Source organism: Canis aureus, chromosome 26, assembly GCF_053574225.1.
Source record: "Canis aureus isolate CA01 chromosome 26, VMU_Caureus_v.1.0, whole genome shotgun sequence".
NCBI classification, from domain to species: domain Eukaryota; kingdom Metazoa; phylum Chordata; class Mammalia; order Carnivora; family Canidae; genus Canis; species Canis aureus.
Window position 1 is genome coordinate 17,519,269 of NC_135636.1, and position 20,788 is coordinate 17,540,056.

The window sequence follows — 20,788 nt, forward strand, 5'->3', positions numbered from 1 at the left end:
CAGTCATCTTGGAATTTGAAAAAAAAAAAAAAAAAAGTGGTTATGTTCAGCAATTTATCTGGCCTAAATCAGGAATGCTATCTTGATTTCTAGCATTACAGTGAAGTTACAATAGGCTTTTCCACTAAAATAAAAAATCCACTCGACAGGACTATGCATAGTCTTCCTAGTAGACTCAGGCATTTCTTTCCCTCTACTCTCTGTCAATGGAGAAGTTGCAGTGTGGGTTACTTATAGCTGTCAGACCGATCTTGGACTAACTGCAGAGAAATTCAATATGCTGCTTTGCAATTTGTCAGTCATTATTTTTTGAAACTGTACAAAAGATGAATATGAAGAAAGGAAATCCACAGCATGGTCTGAGATTCTCCATAAAAAAGGAATTCCGTCTAACTTGCAGAATTCTCAGAGCTACACCCAGATATTTCTCTGAAATAGGAGTGAGGCCAGAGTGCAGGGCTCAGGGGGACATCTCTGAAGGCTTTCATTTTCTGAAGTGCTGTTGTCAGCAAAGAATAGAAGCCACTCACTCAACCTGTGGGCATGAAAAGTCATCTCCCAAATTCAAAATCTGTGAGTGGTGGTATTTGGATATAGGAAGTGATGGGGAAGTGATGAGACTAGATGACCATTCTAGTGAGGAATATAACTTGCTCTTCAAGTATACAATGAACCATTTTAGAGGATGGGTGAGGTGAATCAGCAGAAAGTGCAGTCTCAATTTAAGATATGAAAGAATTAGCCATCTCTGGGGATAGGAACCAAATCCAGGTCAACAACAACAACAAAAATCCAAAAGCAGAAGAAAAGATTAGTGAGTTGCTTTAGTTCCCCCTTCACATGAAACAGAATTTGGCTTCCTTTACTAGCTAAGAGGATCATGTATATTTTTCCACGACCACAGAAATCAATCCCTAAATCTAGTGCAGCTGTCATGCAGCATCAATCCGGTGCTGACATTGTCATTCACTTTGAATTTCTCTAGAATGATTGTTAAGCATTTAAAAGGAAATACAAACCCTTAAAAAGGATTGTCGCCTCTCTTTTAAGGGATACAGATTTGTTCTTATCATCAGTTAATCACTACTGAGGCTAACCTCTATGAGTCAGCAGTAAGAAAATCAGTTAAGATCTCCTCTTGCAAAAAAATAAAAAATAAAAAAAAAGATCTCCTCTTGCAGTATACCACGCTTTACTCTGCTGAAAAGATGTCCAAATACTGCAGTAGGAACAGGACTGTAGCAACAAGGAGAACATGGCTTTTCCGGAACATGGGATTTTAATTCACATGTGACTATGAGTCTAATTAATAGACATTGTACTGCCAGCTATTAGCCTCTGAACTATAAATCTCATAAGCTTTAAGGCTTCCCCTTCTCCTCATCCCTTGACCTTAAAGCTTTTTTGAAATGTTATTTTACCTCCCCGCACCTAACCCATCATCAAACTTGATTAGTTTCTGAGCTAGCTACTAAATACCATGTGATTCAGGTCATATGAAGTGTTGAGTTTTAAGTACTTAAGAGCTCACAGACTCTATGAAAGTGTTTTCTTTTTCTAAGTGGCAGAGGAAGAAAGTAGAGAAATGAAAAAAATAGTATCTAATAAATTTCTTTAAGTCCAACATGGGAGATCATGAAAAGGGGTCTAGAAAAGGATTTAAACAACAACAACAACAACAACCAGTTAATTAGGAGGAAAAAGACTTATAAAAATGTTTAGGCAGGTTGTAGGATATAGTCTGTGCCAGGCAGCAATAAATCTGATTGGGAAGGATCAAAGATACCCAAATCACTGACGGCTCAGATCAGGACTTTTAGGAAAAACCCAGGATTTCTTAAGTCTGAGTGTAAAGACTTCAGAAAGATGATGTCAAAGAAATTATTGGGAGGCAGGAAAGAAAAAGAGAAGAGGAAGAAAGAGATTGAGGAGGAGGGAGGCTGTGAATATAAATTAATCTTTTAATGGGGGAGGGAGTCAGATCAGGTACTGAAACAGTATTAAGGCAATTCTCAGCCTGAGATCAACAGATCACTGGACCCAAACCTATTATCCAGAGTTTTCAGCACTGATTTCATTAACCTCTCAATGGTAGAGATATTGGAAAATATTAGCCCAGTTCTGTCATTCTACAGATGAACAAACTGAGTTCAACAGTGGTTGAGTGACTCGTTTAAAGATAGTATGATTCCCAAACAAGAAATTACAAGTAGATTCTTTTGGGCTAGAACCAGATCTCCTGGCTCCTGATTACCATCATGCCCTGAAGCCCAACTGAGGAAGAAAACATATTGGAAAAGAAACCATGTACATTCTCTGTGCCTGATTAACCAATATGAAAAATGTAGAAGATGCAAGAGGTCACATAATAGTTAATAGCTTAGTCTCTGGACTCAGTACTTGCATTTAAATCCTGGCTCTGTTCTGTGATCTTAGGCAAGTTTCTTAGTCTTTCTTTCCCTCAATTTACTCATCTTTAGAATGGAAATAATAATAGTACCCTGATTACAGGGATGTTATGAAGATTCAGTGAATTAGTACAGGTAAAAACTTTTAGAATTAGTGGCTCACTCTTCTCCCCCATAGGCCTATTCTGATTAATTTCTGCTTTAGATAACTCTGTTCTTCTAAATCAGATCTATGACTTACTAAATGTTATCTAATATCATATGTGAACCCATCCTATCACTATGGTTTGCATCATCCATTTAGAAATCAGAAACTGGTTGTACTTTTGCGTGAAGTGCTTCGAAATCCTTGTGAAGAAAATTATGTAGAAATGAGTAGCTATTATCGTTATAGCAATGATAGTAATTCTGACACTGCAGCTTGTGTTCTCTGGAAATTTCTCTGAAATCTCTTTCTTCTTTTACAACTAATTGTTTTTTAAAACTCTTCCTTCACTTACCATGTCCTGCTTCCTCAATGCTACGTGGTATCTATCTCTTCTCTCCCTCTTGATACTTGGAAGGCCCCCTGAATTCAGTTTAATAACCTACTCTGAAACGTCACTATTTCCAAATTTCCTCCAGGGAATCATCTTGGAAATCAACATATTATCCTAAGGATGTCTCACCTGCCAGTGTTTTGGTGAAGAACAGATGAGGATAGTCCCTTGACACTTCCTAGTGAGAACTGAAATAGCAACAAGATCTATGTCTGCAATTGCCATTTATTCCTCCACATGAAGCCACTGACTATTTCAGTTCAGCAGGGCTGACAGTATTTGGAATTTTGAAGCTCTGCTGTGAGAGTAGTAACCACAAGATTAAAAATGAAATAGGTATAATTCAGACCTCGAGCTAGCCCTGGAGTGAGGGTACTCAGCAAAGTCAGCTAGGATGGAAGGAAAAAAAATATGATATTCCATCCACTTCACCTCAGTTTTCCCAAATTTTACTATATATATATATATATATATATATATATATATATATATATATATTTTTTTTTTTTTTTTTAAAAGGACATTTTTTTTTTTAATTTTTATTTATTTGTGATAGTCACAGAGAGAGAGAGAGAATGAGGCAGAGACACAGGCAGAGGGAGAAGCAGGCTCCATGCACCGGGAGCCCGACGTGGGATTCGATCCCGGGTCTTCAGGATCGTGCCCTGGGCCAAAGGCAGGCGCCAAACCGCTGCGCCACCCAGGGATCCCATATTTTTTTTTTTTTTCAGTTTTAGCTACTTGGGGTTGATTGTATGTGTCATGCTGCCTGAAACATGCACAGAAAAACTGGCATCTATTTTCATCCATCCAGCCAGTGTATTTGACAATGCAGAATACTCGGAGGCAAGAGAGTGTTCCACATGTTTATCATTCAAGTGTACCTTCTGGGTACCTCTCATTTCTGGATTCTTGACCTGCTTTTTAATCTTTCTGGTAGGTGCTCATCTTGAATAATTTGTTCTAGTCAATACTAAAAATTTGAAACTTACAATTAACTTCCTGGTAGGACTCATAAGTCCATGTGTATCCTGAGAAGAGATTCTAAAAGATGCCTAAATGAGGATTAATTTTTTTTCTTCTAATTAATCATCCTTTATACCAATTAACTCCCCTTTATTTCTGGAAGAAGGCAAATATAATCCAATCTGAGAATAGCAGTTCTCAGATTTTTTTTTTTTTTTTTTTTTTTTAGTTCTCAGATGTTAAAAAGGACCCGGTTACTTTATTATATCAGCTTCTGCTCTGAAGTCAACTTTAGAAAATAAAGCACTAAATCATCAAATTGGTATTCAAGGCCTTTCATAGAAGGCTTCAGGTCTCTGTTCCAGCATATTCCTCAGCATAAGCTCCCACTACCCAAATGGATGGATATTTGCTGTCCATAACTTGGGCTTGCCTTACTTGTAATTCTGCCTATATTATAACTACTCAGCAGATCTCTCCCACTTCAACCTCCAAAAGCCAGTTGAAGTCCTGCCTCACTGCTCAAATCATTCTAGTCCAATGCAATATTGTCCTCCTTAGGATCTACCCTCCTTATTTCTGGTAACATTCATTGGACAAATTATCATGTATTCCCTTAATGATTTTTCTTCCACTGTTTCACTGCATTTCATTCTGGTATTATTTGTTAATTTTTGTTGTTTATTGTTTTTACTAAGATTACTACCGGCTAAACTTACTGAGGTCAAAGACCATATAAGCATGAGACTTTATATCCTCTATGGGGTTCATTTATGTATCTGGTGCTCACTGATTGGTCAATATCTTCCTATCAGGTTGGTCCTTGCTGACAAGGGATGACACTGCAGAAATGTATCTACGCTGAAGCTGACAACACCAATTTTCTTACCTTTATAGAATTGAAAAGCATTTGCATAATATGAGAAAAATAGTTTATTCATAGTACATCATATAAAAAGCAGATTTATCTATTTTTATCCTTCATGTCTCCTCTCTCAACCTCTTTCTCAAGTTATCTCTCATTCTACTAATCATCAAAACCTACATGTTCTGCTGAAGGCTGCCTGCTATGGGAAGAGGTGCTACTGGCAGAAATATGTCTTCTGGCTGATAACCATCACTCTGGGGTTAACACCTAGAATTTAGGAATGTGTTTAGACAAGCTAATTAAGAAGCAGTTTATTGTGTCTGTACATGTGTGGTTGTGCATGTTTAACAAAGTAGGAATAAAATTGTAAATTCCTGCGGGATTTTACCATGGAGAGGTTAAGATTATAAATTGTTTCGTATTCTGAATGCCGAAGTGATAATGCAGAAAATGCCAATGCACAAACAAGCAGGTACCATCAGAGGATCTACATGAATGTTTCCTGGCACATCCTTATGTCCATCTGCTCCTGCCTCTTCTTGCCGTATTGCCCTGGATGTTTAAAATTTAAAATAGAAAATCTCTTCATTTTTTCCCGAAAAATTTAACATTCAATAACATGAATGTTAAATTCATGCTTCAATTATGTTTTTCTTTAATTTCTCAGTAAGCTGTTCTAGAATTAGCTCCGTAATTGTGCACATTGCCACTTCTTTCCAGATCTTTACCCTTTGCCAGCTTCACTGCAGTCTTCTACCTCCACCCCCCTAACCCCCATTTCCCCCAGTCTTCCACTAGCAAACAAACCCAGCAGTAATTACTAATGTCCAAGCACGTAATTCTGGCACCGTTAGGATTTTTTTTTTTTTTTTTTGACGCAACTACGCAGAGCTGTCTGGACATGCAGCATGAAGTCAAAGCATTTTTAAAGACTCCTACCCATCTTTTCTCCCCTCCTCCTATCACTAAAACACAGTTGTTTATTTCGTTTGCGGATTGCAAGGTTATAAAATTCTTCCATGGAGTTACATAGCCCTGAATATTAATTTTACACCCATATACAGTAACAGATAAATATGTACTTATATGGAAACACATAGGTTATCCATAAAATTGAAAAACATTAGGAAATAAATAGCTAGGAATGAAAGTACCTCCTCTATATGGACAGGACCATTTTAGCAGCTCTAGTATAGAAATCATTGGAGTTATGACTAACAAAAACAATCCAAGATCTTAATGTGAGGCTTTTCAAAAGATCATGACAGTGTTTCTTTTAATGCGTTGCATAGATTCCTACATATGACGCTGTTACTCTTATTTAACAACTATTCAAATAGTACAGTTTTGCGCCTGGTATTTTATGACAATTTTAGTTATATCAAACAACAGGAAATATTCCTTGGTAATTTTTGTTCACTCAGAGGCCCCAAGGCTCAGAGTAGAAAATGATTAAAGTACTTATCACTGTCTCAGCAAAATCCCGCAGTGCCGTAATAGAAATTGCAGTAGATCTTTAGGTCAGAGTCCAGTTTCAGTCTAACACCTGCATGACCCTGAAGGACATAGTTGGATTTTGAGGAAAACCAGTCTTAATAATGTCCAGATCAGAAACTATCGGCCTGAGATAACCAATGTTCATAGGAAACACTTCCACTCCCTCTGAAACCATGGCAAAAGAGATTAAATCTATACCTTGTAGGACCTGTAATATTTCTGAGATGTATTTTTGTGAGTGTGTGCTTATGTACATGCCTAATTACAAGGATGGGAGAGAAGGAAGAAGAGGGCTTCATTCTTAAAGTTGATTCTGCTTAGTTTAACTATATATATATATATATCAAATAGAAATATATACAGAAATATATTACTCCTGTAAACAGATCATTTTGGTATCTTCATATATACCTCATTCATGCCCACCCAAGGTCTGCAGACAAATATACTCTGTGTTAAAAACAAAACCAAACAAAACCCTTGATATCTGACTGGAGGATGAAGCAGATTTTTCTTAAAAATGTGTTTACTTTCTACTTAAGAAAAAGGGACGAGGGCAACATGAGAAGTCTATAAGTAGACTTATTTCTTTTTTAAGCTATGCGGGAGCTGAGGATGGGAGCAGGTAATTGCCTGCAAAGCAGTCCTACGGCAGGATTTATTTTTTTCTTTTTTAAAATTGTTAACCTACTACGTCTTCTCTATCAGGGAGTCTCTCTGTGAGACCGAGGTCTCAGAGAGGCAATTTGGCCTCCAGCCCTGACCGGCAGCTCTGGCCAGGCAGCTCTGCGGCAGGTAGATGCGGCGAGGCTGCCGGGCCGCTCTCCGCGGTGCTGAAAGGTCGCGGGCGCCCGCGAGGGGCCTGGGCATCGCTGTCCAGGGTGCTGACTGCGGGCCGCCGCAGTCCCCGAGGCGAGCCCACCCCCGCCAGCCCTCCGCAGAGCCCTCCCACACAGCATGACCCGCCCGCCTCCCGCCAGCCTGCAGTCGACGGGGAGCAGGCGGCATAAATCAAGTCCGCGGGGCATGGAGGCTGCTGCCGCTGCTGCAGCTCGGCTTGCCCGGGGCGGGAACTCCCCCTTCTCTCGCCTCCCCAGCGCCCACGACCTGCCTTCTCCCTAATTCTTCGCTGGATAATAGCGCCTGAACGACAATAGTCAAAATAACAGGGTCAGAACGACAGAGTTTGTTTTGGTCTACCGGGGGAAAAAAAAAAAATCAAAAAACCAGCAGCCTAAACATCTCTGAAAACTGCATCGCAAAATGGAAGAGAGTCCCACTACTGTTTCGAAAGAGTAAGTTATTATTCGGCATGTATCCTTGCGCTTCCTCCCCATCGCTCCATCTGCAGTGTCCCCATCTCTCCCTTCCCCAGGCGGCTCACCTCGAAAATACTTTATAAAGCCCCTAGACCGGAGCTATCCCGACGCGCACACACGGCATACCGCACCCTAGGTGCACAAATACTTGTATTTGCCCACGCTCACTTGGTCTCCTCGGCTGTGGTCCCCTCTGGGTATGCAGCCATCCAAAACCAGAACCACGACCTGAGGTGGAGGCTCCTTACCTTGGCTTCTGCAGAGGGTGGTGTTCGCCTGGCCCCTCGCAGGGTGCAAGTGTGGAGGAGCCGCCAAGCCGGGAGGGAAGGAGAGACAGCGCCTGACCTCTCCGAGGTTTCGTCTTCAATGCAACGTGAGCTCTGCCCTCATCAAAGATGGCCGTCCCTTTTGACGTCAGCAGCTTTTAATAGCCCTCTCCAGGAGGGGCGGGGAGGAAGTGTGCCGCGGGGAGCGCGGGGGGAGGATGGAGGTGGGAGGTGGGCGGTGGGAGGGGCGGAGCCGAGTTGTGCGGACCGCTTGACTCAGCTCCCTGTGCGCTTTCCTGCAAACCTTTGTATTTCAGTCTTTTATAAACACCTGAATGAGGCGATTCTTATGACTCCATCTTAACACCCGGTGTCGGGCAAATACATTTATCTCGCGACTAGTTTTCTGATATTCTTTGTGTGTGTGTATGTATATATGTTATCTGTGTGTGTCTATCTTGTGTCATATCTGCGACATATATGCGATTATATAGAATTTCCCCTCCCCCTGCTGAGTTGTCTTTGGTTGAGTCATAGAAGGGGAGGGGAAGGCAGAAGAGTAGAAGTGGGGGAGGGAGTCGAGGGGATTTCAGCTGCAATTCGCTTTTTCTAAGGAAGCGGCTCCGAAGGGGCATCCCTGTCAGCCCTCACCAGCTCCATATATGGCCAGGCTACGTGGGCTGCTATTTTTATGAGTGATTTCTTCATTTTATCAAAGCAGCACCCAGCGTTTAGAGTTTGCATTAATGTGGTCAGTTGGGGAGGCAGACGCGTACACGTTATTTTAAAGTACGTCAGAGCAATTATCTCTGAGAGATACAGAATGAATTGGGCGGAGGGGGAGGGAGGGGTAGTTAACCTAACCAGCGTGGGTTTCCTGGAGTTCAAGGCTTGGAGTTGAGAGTTATTTGCTGAGGGCAAACTAGATGACGCTGTTTTCGGTTAAATATGCAACCAGAACCTGGGGTTTTATGTTGGGTTTCTTAGGAATAGTTCACGGAAGCGCGCACAGACCTTATGGAACCATCCAGACTTCCAAGGGGAGTGGGGAAGGCTGAGGATTCCAGGATCTCTGGGACGCTACAGAATTTTGGTGGTTCATTCCGTGTGCAAACCTGGGTACCAGTCGAGGCTAGCCGGGGTGGAGGGGGGGGGGAGTGCTCTGATGCTTAAAACGGCGTGGGCGAGAAAGGCTACCTGTGCTGGTCATATGAGAGATTAAAAATAATAACCATAAGGAAATAATCCTAACTGTCCTCCTTTGTTGTGCATTAGGCACCGAGGGAGGGCGGGTGGTGGGCTATGCAAATGGTTGCGCGGCGGCAGCCTCTCGGATGATTCACAGGTGTTGGGGAGGCTGTCGCGGGGCTCCGCGGGGAGGGCGAGCTGGAGAGCGCGTGGGAGGTGGGGGACCTCGGCTGAGGAACTGTTTGTACTTTTCCGGGAAGGATGCGATTAGAAGTCGTGCCTCGCAATGTTAAAACTCGATGGCCTCTTTCAGGCGATGGAAAATCCTTGTCTCGGGTCCGGAAAAACAAGGCACAATCCCCAACCCTGCCAACACACACACACGCACACACACGCGCGCACACACGCACACCCGCGCTCTGGCCTGAGAGCCAGGCTCAAGTTTTTAACTGCAAGCTAAAATTGGAGACAATCCCGGGAAAGGAAAAGAAGAAAGCAGAGTTGTAAAGGGGACGTTTAGAGCCAGCAGAGCTTTAAGAATTTAATAAAGGATGCTTTTAATTGAAATAAGTAGAAGGCAATGTTTGTTGAGGATTCCCTGACCCAAGGATATTTTGAAATATTGATATTTTTAATAATAATTAACAAATAGTGTTTGGATTTTTATTAAAGCAGGATTCCTAAAACAAGGAATGTTGCTGAAATTTGTTTACTTAAATACTTATTAAACATTTAAGATTCTTATACATAAAGAAGAAAAAGATCTGCATGGTCCTTAGATCCTTAATTGCCAATAAAACTCCTGGCAATGGTTCTCACTTTCATTATAAAGCAAGCTGGGGTGGGCTGAGAGAAGTGGTGGCAAATACAGAGTCACTACAAAATCCTTTATAGTCAGAATTTTGTTTTTTCCAAAATGTGACACTTATTTAGCATGTGGAAGTTTCTTGGAGAAAAGCCTGCAGTGGAGAGAAATAAAATATGTGTATGGTCCTCAGACTAAAGTCATTCATGCAGAAAGTTTTGTGAAAGAATGAAGGAGGTGGAGGATTTCCCAGATAAATAAATAATTAATAAATAAATAAATAAATAAATAAATAAATAAATAAATAAATAAAAATTAATCACTGATGTAGGTGGTTCATCCTGCAGGCAAAAGTTATGTGGCAGTCACTGGGGAAGATTGGCTCGGTATCCTGAATTTTCAACTGCTGATGCCCCACACTGACATCTTTAAATATTACACGTAAGAGGAGAGAGTCAGACTGATTCAAAGCTTCACAGAAAATACCACAGGCCCAAAGGATTATCTCGTGGTGGTGGCAGCATTTTCCACTTTCCTGTGCTTATGCTGAAAATGACACTGTTTAGGAGTTTTTTCATCTTGCTCTGGGAAAGATAGCAGAGTCTAATTTGAGAAACCGGAACACTGGATAAATATAAGTCTACTAAGGATGACCAGATAGCCCTAAATGTATTTTAAATATGATAATGAGATTTTTCCCCTAGGGTTTATTCATTGCTTCATTAAAAAAAAAAAAAATCCATAGCCATCCTTGCCAGTAGGAAACCAGCAGATTCAAGTTATTCAGGCTCTATAAAGACCTAAACCACACAAAGAAGGAAGATGATGGAAAATTTGCTTTGAAATGATTCAGCTGCCTATGAGTTATTTCCACAAAGAACCAACATGTAGAGTAACTAATCCTTAGGAACCCATTTGATGAGTAATGTGAAAATTACCTGCTCTGCTGGATGGATATTTACACTATGCTAATTCAGTCTCTGAAAACTTTTACTAGTGCATGCCCCAAAGTATTCTAGTTTGTAATAGTTCCAGATCCAGGTATTTAGCTTGTATTTCCCAGGTAAGGTGCAAGATGCATGATTGACTGAAAAATGATGACTTCAAAAAGTATAATAACAAAAATTTATTTTTAAAAATTTATTTTCATTTATTTGGGGTGGAGAGGGGCAGAGCAAGAGGAAAAGAGAAACCCAAGCAGACTCCATGCTCAGTGAGAAGCTCAATACAGGGATTCCATCCTAAGACCCTGAGATCATGACCTGAGCCAAAACCAATAGTCAGATGGCTTAACCAACTGCACCCCCAGGCACCCCAATAAGTTTTCACAAAACTTTCTATCATATGTTCTTTCCAAAGTCCATTTTGCAAGTAGTTTAGCTACTTACTCAGCTCAGAAACCCCCTCTCCAAGGTCCACCTTTGGTATATGCATGACACCCTATAACGATATTTCAAAAACACCATGAGGGCACAAGGCTTGGGCACAGGAATATGCAATTTGACAAATCAACTGTTTTGATTCCTTGGTTTTCTTTCCACATGGCTTGTTTACCACTTTTTCTTTAAATGTTCTTCTAGCCCTTAACCCAGCCCCCACCCCATCTACAGGTAGTGAATGAATAGTACCTAGTGAAAGCTTAGATGCTCCCCCATCTAAACTCCCCCAATTTTCCTTGTTCCCTAAAGCCACTAAGGTAGGGACGTATCTTGTGAGAGGTAGAAAAAGAACCAGGAATATCCGTTTCTGTTTCTGGCTTGCTATGGAGAGAAGAAATAAAACTATACACCCAGAGTTTTAAATCACACTTTGGTTTTTACTAAGAAAAGCACTGTAGGAAAGGAGGAGAGTGCCCATTAGCCAGAGGCTAGGTGCTTCCACACTCCTGTTCCTTAATGCATCAAAATTATAGGCTCTCTTTTGTACATGGATGCATCCTAGAACCCTCTCCAATGCCAAGACATGGCTGTGGTCAAGTAGGAAGGAAGAACTCGTGTCGTCAGTCAGGGATAGAAAGAAGGAGAGCATGGTAGTCAAAATTAGGAAACCTTAAAAAGGCTATTTGGGAGGGATCACAGAATTCCTTTGGTGAATCTTTTCAGAATCTTCTTGTTCTGTCAGCTGTCTGTACCTCAGTTATCTCATAGGTAAAATGGGGACAATAACTATAACCAACTCACAAGGAAATCGTGAAGCACTTAGAATCATCATGTCTGACACCATGAAACATTGGTTAAATAAATCAAATCGATCAATTTGATGAGACTTTTAACTTTCTCTAAGTAGTGACACATAACTCTGCTGCATTAATATGGAGAGTCGTTTTTTTTTTTTTTTCATTAGCTTCTAACTAGATATGTATAATTTAATTCCTCTGGGCCTTGGTTTCTTTATCTGTATTCATTCATTCATTGACTCAACATCTAATAAATGGTACAGCTGGTATTTGAACCCCATGGCCCAAGTTCATAATTGTCATGCTTTAGTACAGACTCTTCTAGCACCATCAGTTTATCCCCTCTCTATTAGTCAGGGTACTCCAGAGAAAAGGAAACAGAACCAATAGAATATATACGCACATACATACACACACATATACTCTCTCAGTATATATATGTACAAAAAGACTTATTATATGCTCACATGATTATGGAAGCTGATAAGCCTCAACATCTTTAGGGTGAGTCACAGGCTGGAGATCCAGTAGAGCCAATAGTGTAGTAAGTCCAAAGGCCAGCAGGCTTGAGACGCAGGAAAAGCAGTTGTTTCAGTTTGAAAATGAAGGCGGGAAAAAGCCAGTGTCCTAGTTTAAAGCGTTCAGGCTGAAGGAACTCTCCACTCTCCGTTACTCAGGGGAGATTCAGACTTTTTATTCTATTTAGGCCTTTAGCTGATTGGATGTGGCCCACCACATTAGGAAGGGTAATCTGCTTTAGTCAGTCTACTGATTTAAATATTAATTTTATCCAAAGACATTCTCACAGAAATACCCAGAATAATGTTTGACCAAATATCTGGGCACCCCATGGCCCAGACATATTGACCCATAAAATCAACTATCACATCCTCCTTTGACAGCTAACCTCTCTGCCTCAACATATTGTGGCTTATGTATGACATTTTTCATTAGCAGCCTCAGGGTCCATTTGCTGATGGGATCACTGACTACAAGGCTTGGTTGGGGTGAATTCCAAAAAAGGGATCTAGGCTGGCAAGATGATTACTTGGAATAAACAGAAACAACATAGTCAAAGGGAAAGAGTGCCAAGTACGGTTCCAGAGGGATCGGAGGGGATTCCAAGGAGGGAATTCAGAGATCAATACCACATAAGTAGCATAAATCAGAATTGGGTCAAGATGATGCACTCAAAATACGCTTGAAAGAGTCAGCCAGGGAGGTCAGAACAGAACAGCAAGGTTGATCACTGTTTTTGAGGGAATGATAAGAGACCTTAAATAGAAACTTACTCAAGGAGCCAAACTCTGGCAATGAAAATCAGGTTGAGATGGGTTGAGGTGAATAACAGATATGTCTGGGAAGAGACAAAGGATATCTGGAATGATTCTGTCAGCCTTGGTCATGAAAGGCAATGCCACTCTGCCAGCTAACAGGCACCAGAGCATTTTCTTCACTCTACTATCTCAGCGAGTAGCATCAGTGATCTCTTGGTCATATCTAATGGACTTCCCATGTTTATTTTTTTTGTAAGTTTAAGGACACTATATATGTTTTTAAGATTTTATTTATTCATTCATGAGAGACACACAGAGAGAGGCAGAGACACAGGCAGAGGGAGAAGCAGGCTCCTCAGAGGGAGCCCAATGCAGGACTCGATCCCAGACCCTGGGATCACACCCTGAGTCAAAGGCAGGCGCTCAACTGCTGAGCCACTCAAACATCCCTGGACTTCCCATGTTTCTAAACCTCTGGCTTCACTTGACACTCTTTATGACTCATTCCATTTCTGAAAGTGCTGTATGAAGTGGCCTTACCTCTGGTTCTCTCCCTTGTCCTCATTTTCCATAGCAGATGAGTTGAAGCAACCAAATTGTGATGCAGAGCAGGTGAAGCTGTACATTTCCCTGAGCCCCACACAAGCCCTCTGGAAGCTCCATTTGTCCAGGAATGCGTCCTGACTCTCTACCATGAAAACTTCTCTACTCTAAGCCAAAGAGTAGAAAATTTAGCAGCTTGTATTTGTATAGCCTTGTACAAATGATAAAATATGATCACACACATGGTCTCATTTTATTCTCACAATTCTCTGAGATATGCGTAAAATAATTATTTTAATTTTAAAATAATACATGAGAATTCCGGTTTTTCCAGACTCCTGTACTCTCCATTGTACATAAAGAGAACCCAATGTCTTATTCCTTCCTCCACATATTGTATTAAAAGAATGTGACTCAAATCCTTGAGTTTAACCATTGTCTGTATATGTATGACTGTTAATTTTGTATTACCAGTCCCATCTTCTCTCATGAGCTTCAGAGTCATATTCTTAGCCTCTTACTGAATACTCAGATTTCAGGATCAAGGCATCCTCAAACCGAACACATATATGCCTCAGTTGATTTCCTCCACTCTTCTTCATCTCTTACATTCTTAATTAACAATCTCAGCAGGTGTCCTGTTGGCTAAATTAGCACTCAAAAACATCTTTGTTTAATTCTCCTTTTCTGGCTTTTCTTCATCTCCCCACCTCTGGACTGGGTCATGTACCTTTTCTCCTCTCTATGCACTCATTTCTTGGTGTTTTATCTAGTTCTAGAATCTCAAATAGCATCTATCTATTAATGCTCTCATATTTACACATTCAGCCCTGATTTATCTCTTAAATTCTGGTTGGTCCATTCAACTTCCAACTCAATCCCTGCTTTAAATATAAAGCAAATAGGGCAGCCTGGGTGGCTCAGCGGTTTAGTGCTGCCTTCAGCCCAGGGCATGATCCTGGAGACCTGGGATCAAGTCCCACATCGGGCTCCCTGCATAGAGCCTGCTTCTCCCTCTGCCTGTGTTTCTGCCTCTCTCCTCTCTCTGTGACTATCATGAATGAATAAATAAAAAGTCTTTTAAAAAAATAAATAAATATAAAGCAAATATGGATATAAAACCTAGCATGTACCAAGTGGAATTTGTGGTTTTTAACTCCAAAATGGGTCCCTTCCTCATTTTCCTATATTTATAAATGGCAACTACATTCACCTATTTCCTCACGATGAAAATCTTGTCTTATTTCACTGGTCTCTTTCATGTACATCTCACCTATGAGCAAACATTGCTCTATTTTAAATACATTTTCTAAACCCAACCACTTCTTAACTTCCACAGTTGAAGCCACCTTCATCTTTCACTTGGGCTATTACAGTAGCCTCCTGATTTGCTCTCTAGTCCTGATTTCTTCACATGGCTACCATGATGGCACTTCTAAAAAATAAATCTTTTTAAAAAATGTTTAATGGTTCCTATCACATTAAGAAGTCTTTGTCCTAACCTATAAGATCAGGCTTCTGGTCACTTCTCCAAATTCATTTCCCCACACTCTCTCTCTACTTACACCATTACAATCATACTAACCTTCTTATTCATTGTACAGTCAAATACAGTTCCACCTCAGGACCTTTGCATTTGCTATTACCTTTACCTGAAACACTCTCCCCCAGATCATCTCATATCTAACTTCTTCAAATGTTTCTTTTTCAAATGAGTCTTCTCTGAGAATCCAAGCTAGCTAACCTTGTGAACCTTCAATTCACTAACATTCTTTATTCCCTTACCTTGAATTATTTTTCTTCATAACACTTTCTCCCTTCGACATTATATATTTGTTTATATATGTGATATATATAAGCATATATATAGGTAACAATTTTCAATGACAGTAGCTTTTCCTTTGGGTATTTTTTGTTTCTAAATAGTATGCAGACATTGTTAATTCTTGATTCATAAAATAGACGATCATTTGACTTATTGTTATGACCAATGATAATCAAGTTCTCTTATATTGCCCCTTTCCTTCTCCCTATCATCTCAATGACTTTTTATTAAATAACTACTCAGTTATTAATAAGAATAGGTTAGCATTGTTCACTGATAAATTAATCCCACATAATGAGTATGCTGCTTCTTTTGCATAATTTCCCACTTTACTTGGAGAAGATTTTAAGAACTTCTATAGAGGACAAAAAGATGGTTGCTTACAAAGAAACAAAAATCACATCAACATTCAACTTCTTATCAGCAAATATAGACAGTAGGGGTCAATGGAATAAATTTTGAAGTGTTAGAAGAAAAATAAGTTGCAATCTGTAAATATGTATTAAGCCCAATGTTGATAAAGAATTAAAGGCAAAATAAAGACATTTCCAGACATACACAGAATCAGGAAGTTTACTTCCTATGCACTCTGTCTACAAATAAAAACATTTTCTGGGGATTATATGCCAGCAAAACAACAATCCACAAAATCCAGGAAGCCTAGGGATATAATAAATGTTAGAAATAACATAGGATTTCTTTCCCAGGATCAAAGCTAGGAAGCAAGTATAGAAATAAATCAGTAAAAATTAGATCAATTAACAAATAGTGTAATTTAAAAGGTGTATTCGTCTGATAAGATTGATCTCTTTGAGCAGCAATAAAATTTTAAAATGTCCTATAAATGCTAGGAAAAACAAGCTATCCCCATTTTTGGTCCCAATATGACACAATTTTGAGCGATTCTTGATGGAGCTTAAGGAAGGAGCTTCCATCTATCCCTTGTGCTTAATTATTTTCTTTGTGTGAAGATTTGGTGTCATAGGAATACTTAAAGACTCACTACTTGGTTCTACAGTAAATAGTATTCATATAATCATGATGCTATAAATGCCATTTATTGATTTTTAAAGTTTATAATCAAGCTGTAGGTCAAGCACAAGAGACTTCACTATGTTTTCCTAACAGAATATGAATGTTATGAGCTCTCACCTATAAAAGTGATGGTAGAACTGTCAGAATGTGGTAGTTAAAGGAGGAACTGATGAAGGGACAAGGTAGAGAGGTGTCATTTAATATACAAGCCCCAATTAACTCATTTTCTATGGTAAAGATTTAATAGAATTAGCATAAAGTTGATAGAAGAAAGAAATAAATTTTAATCATATATGATTATATATAAAATTATAAAGTTAATTGACAGAAAACCAAAATTTGGTAAAAAAAAAAAAAAAAAGAGGGTTTGAGTATTTGAATAAGAAAGACCCAATTAGATCATGTCCTAATCTTTAATAAAAGAGAGTTAATACATTTTATTCAAAGTTCATAAATCAAAAAGAAATAGAAGTGTATATTAAAATTAAAGTTATAAACACCAAGAACTTAAAACTGAAAATAGTTACTTTGGAGAAGAATAAAAACTAAGATGTACGCTTTTATTTTTTAATTTTTAAATATGACTTTATTAATCTTCTTTAAAAAATAGAGATAGCAAAATTATAAAATTATTTCAAAACACTTTTAAGAAGGCATACTTGGTTTGGGTGGGCTTCAATGTTCTACCTACATTGACTACCTTATAATGTCTTGGCAATTATAAAAACTTGCTTGCCCAGTCTGTTAAAATTGTATTTCTTTTTGTAGTGAAGAGCAAAAAAGAATACTGAAATGTATTTTTAACTCTTTTGCTTTTCTGGGTAATGCTGGAGAGAGTCTAGATTAAGATTGAAAAATGAGATGTAAAAAAAAAAAGAAAAATGAGATGTGAGAGCTAACATCTGGGCAGGAGGCCTGTTGGAGTCAACATTTCAATAATATAATTGTGTTTATGGCAGAGCCACTTTTGTGATGGTGGGGTAAGGACTTCCAAAATTTGTTCCTCCATAAAAGCAATGAAATCATTGGCAAAAATTGTCAAAACCAATTTTTTTTTTTTTTTTAGAACTGTGGAAATTAACTAAAGGCTTGCAACAATTTGAGAGCATTTATTTGAGAAAAATGGCTAGATCTAGGTAAGAACAGCAAATTTCATACCATTTAACTTTTTCTATATCTACTCCCCTTCCTCACTTCTGTGGTAGCCTTGAAAACCTAGAAGCCTAGAAGACAATGGAGGGGAGTTTAATTGGTTTGGAGGTCTCCAGAAGCCCCATCCAAAGAGAATTGTCTCTACCTGTTTGAAAGTTCCCTGGAAGCTACCACTTGCAGCCCTTCTCTTTGATATGACTCAGAACTCAGGGCCAACAGTGTTTTCTCCAGGGCATTTGTCAAAAACAATCAGCAGCAAATGTTTAACATAGCAGCCGCCTGAGGCAGTATTGATAATAGTTGGGGCAAACCACGTGCTGACAAAAATACTTAAAAGGAAATCCTGAGAAATAAGATGTGCACAGGGGCTTTGAAAAACTCCCATACATTCCTGGGAATCTAGAAATTCATACAGATGCACATGCCCAGGAAAGATCAGAGAAGGTACTATTTTCTGCATGACCTTGAGATTCTGCAAAAGCAGAAAGTAAGGACCAGGGCAATGTTGTAAACTGCCTGCTAGAGTGTTGAAACACTACCCTAGCACACCAACAGAGCTTCTATGCAAAGATTGTGAGGATTTTTGGTTCCAGGCATTTAAGGAAATCTCTCCACTCATTAGCTGATCACTATGTTAGCTGAGCAGAGACTTCAGGCCACACACAACAAAGAATACACACTTTACAGAAGTAGTTTAGAAAAGTCATCAAACTAACAAACAGTGGCTGTAATAAATGCTGGGGGTGGTGGTGGCAGAATCTGATTTCCAGAGTAGCCACATTATACTACTTTAAATGTACAGTTTTTAACTAAATATTGAAATATGCAAAGAAATATGGCCCATAAGCAGAAGAAAAACCATCAAGAGAAACTTACCATGAGGACACCTAGATATGGGACCAACCGGACAAAAAATTTAAATTAGTGATTATCACTATATCAAGAACTAAAAGAACTTATGTCTAAGGAACTAAAAGAAAATACTAGAAAAATGACTCAAACAAATACTGAATATCAATAAAGAGATAGATATTATTTTTAGAAAGAACTAAATAGAAATTCCAGAGCTTGAAATTATAATAACTGAAATAAAAAATTCACTAGAGAAGGGCAAGAGTAGATTTAAGCTGGCTAAAGAAAGAACTAGAAAATTTAAAGGTAGGTCAATTAAGATTATTCAGTCTGAGAAATAGAAAGAAAAAATAATTTAACAGAGGGGTGCCTGGGTGGCTCAGTCATTTAAGCATCTGCCCTCAGCTCAGGTCATGATCCCAGGGTCCTGGGATGGAGCCCCATGTTGGGCTTCCTGTTCAGTGGGTAGTCTGTTTATCCCTGCCCCTCCCCCACTCCCACTCGTGGTCTCTCTCTCAAATGGATAAATTAAAAAACTATCTTTAAAAAAATTAGCAGAACCTCAAAGGCAAGTGGGACACCACGAAGCATACCAAATATACCTAAAGGGAATACAAGAAAGTGAGGAAAGAAAGGGATAGAAAAAATATTTGAAGGAATAATGGTCAAAACTTCCCAAATTTGGGGAAATTACATTAATGTAAATATTTAAGGAACTTAATGAACTCCCAGTAGGAAAACTCAAGGAGAGTCCCACTTGCATATATCGTGATCAAACTATCAAAAGGCACAAAGAAAAATCTTGAAAATAGTAAGCTAGAAGTGATTCATCACATACAAGGGATCCTGAATAAGATTAACAGCTGATTTTTCATCACAAACCATGGAGGCTATGATATGATATATTCAAAATGATGAAAGAAAAAGACTGCCAACCAAGAATTCTATATTAGTAAAACTATCTTTCAAAAAGAAATTAAGACATTCCTAGATAACAACAACAACTGAGAAAATTTGTTGCTAGCAGAACTGCTTCAAATGAAATATTTAACTATAGGGTAACCACTAAGAAAACAACTAGAAAAATACAGTATAAGAAAAAAATGACAATGAAATTAGAATGGTACACTAAAAAATATCTAACAGAAAAGAAGGCAGTTGGAGGAGTAGAGGAAAAAGACATAAGACATATCGAAGACAAATAGCAAAAGGGCAGACATAAATCCTACCTTATCAGTTGTATTAAATGTAAATGGATAAAATGCTCTAATCAAAAGGTAGAGATTGGTCAAATTGTTCAAATACCCCCAACTGCCTACAAGAGACCTATTTTATAGCCAAAGATATAAACAGGTTGAAAATAAAAAAGACAGAAAAAGATAAACAATGCAAACAAACATAAGAGAACTGGACTGACCATACTAATAACAGATAAAATAGATTTTCAGACAACTGTTGTTACTAGAGACAAAGAAGGAAGGACATTTTAGAATAATTAAAATGTCAATTGTTCAAGAAGACATAATAATACATCACAGAAGAACCACAAATAGATTGAAGGGAGAAATAAATAATTCAACAATATTAGTTGGAGAATTCAATACCCCACTTTCAATAAGGATGGAAGACCTTAATAGAAGATTAAGTTTCAAAGACTTGAACAACACTAAAACACACTAAAACCTAACAGATTTCCATATGATATTCTACCCAACAATAGCAGAATACACATTCATCCTAAGTGTACATCACTTTCTTTTCTGTGCATATATGTCCAAATCTTTCTCTGCCTCTCTTTTGTAAGGGTACATGAAGCCTGATTTCATTTAAGCCTCATCCTAGATAATCTAGGATAATCTCATCTCGAGATCTTCAATTTAATTAATCACATCTGCAAGACCCTTCCTAAAAATGAAATCATATTTACATTTTCCAGAAATTAGAACCTGATATCATTGGGAAACATCATTTGGCTTACTAGACAAAGCTGTTAAAAAACTCATGCTTGGGTACCATTTCCAGAAATTCTGATTTCATTGGGTTGAAGTGAGCCCTGGATATTGATAAGGTTT

The 20,788-nt window shown here is 38.8% G+C and overlaps 1 protein-coding gene and 1 long non-coding RNA gene across 4 annotated transcripts in view; one reads left to right on the forward strand and one right to left on the reverse strand.

The window, feature by feature from the left end:
- Positions 1 to 8,005, reverse strand: part of SNAP25 (synaptosome associated protein 25) — a 78,950-nt gene extending 70,945 nt beyond the window's left edge. For 2 of the 3 annotated variants that reach the window (XM_077872222.1, XM_077872224.1), the window contains exon 1: positions 7,846 to 8,005. The gene's annotated coding sequence lies outside the window, so the exon portion shown is untranslated. Of the gene's footprint in view, positions 1 to 7,662; positions 7,686 to 7,845 lie in introns of those variants that run through there. The other variant, XM_077872223.1, reaches the window with a different exon arrangement.
- Positions 7,222 to 20,788, forward strand: part of LOC144297952 (uncharacterized) — a 129,895-nt gene continuing 116,328 nt past the window's right edge. The window contains exon 1 of the long non-coding RNA XR_013364905.1: positions 7,222 to 7,573. This is a non-coding gene — a long non-coding RNA (uncharacterized LOC144297952). The remainder of the gene's footprint in view (positions 7,574 to 20,788) is intronic.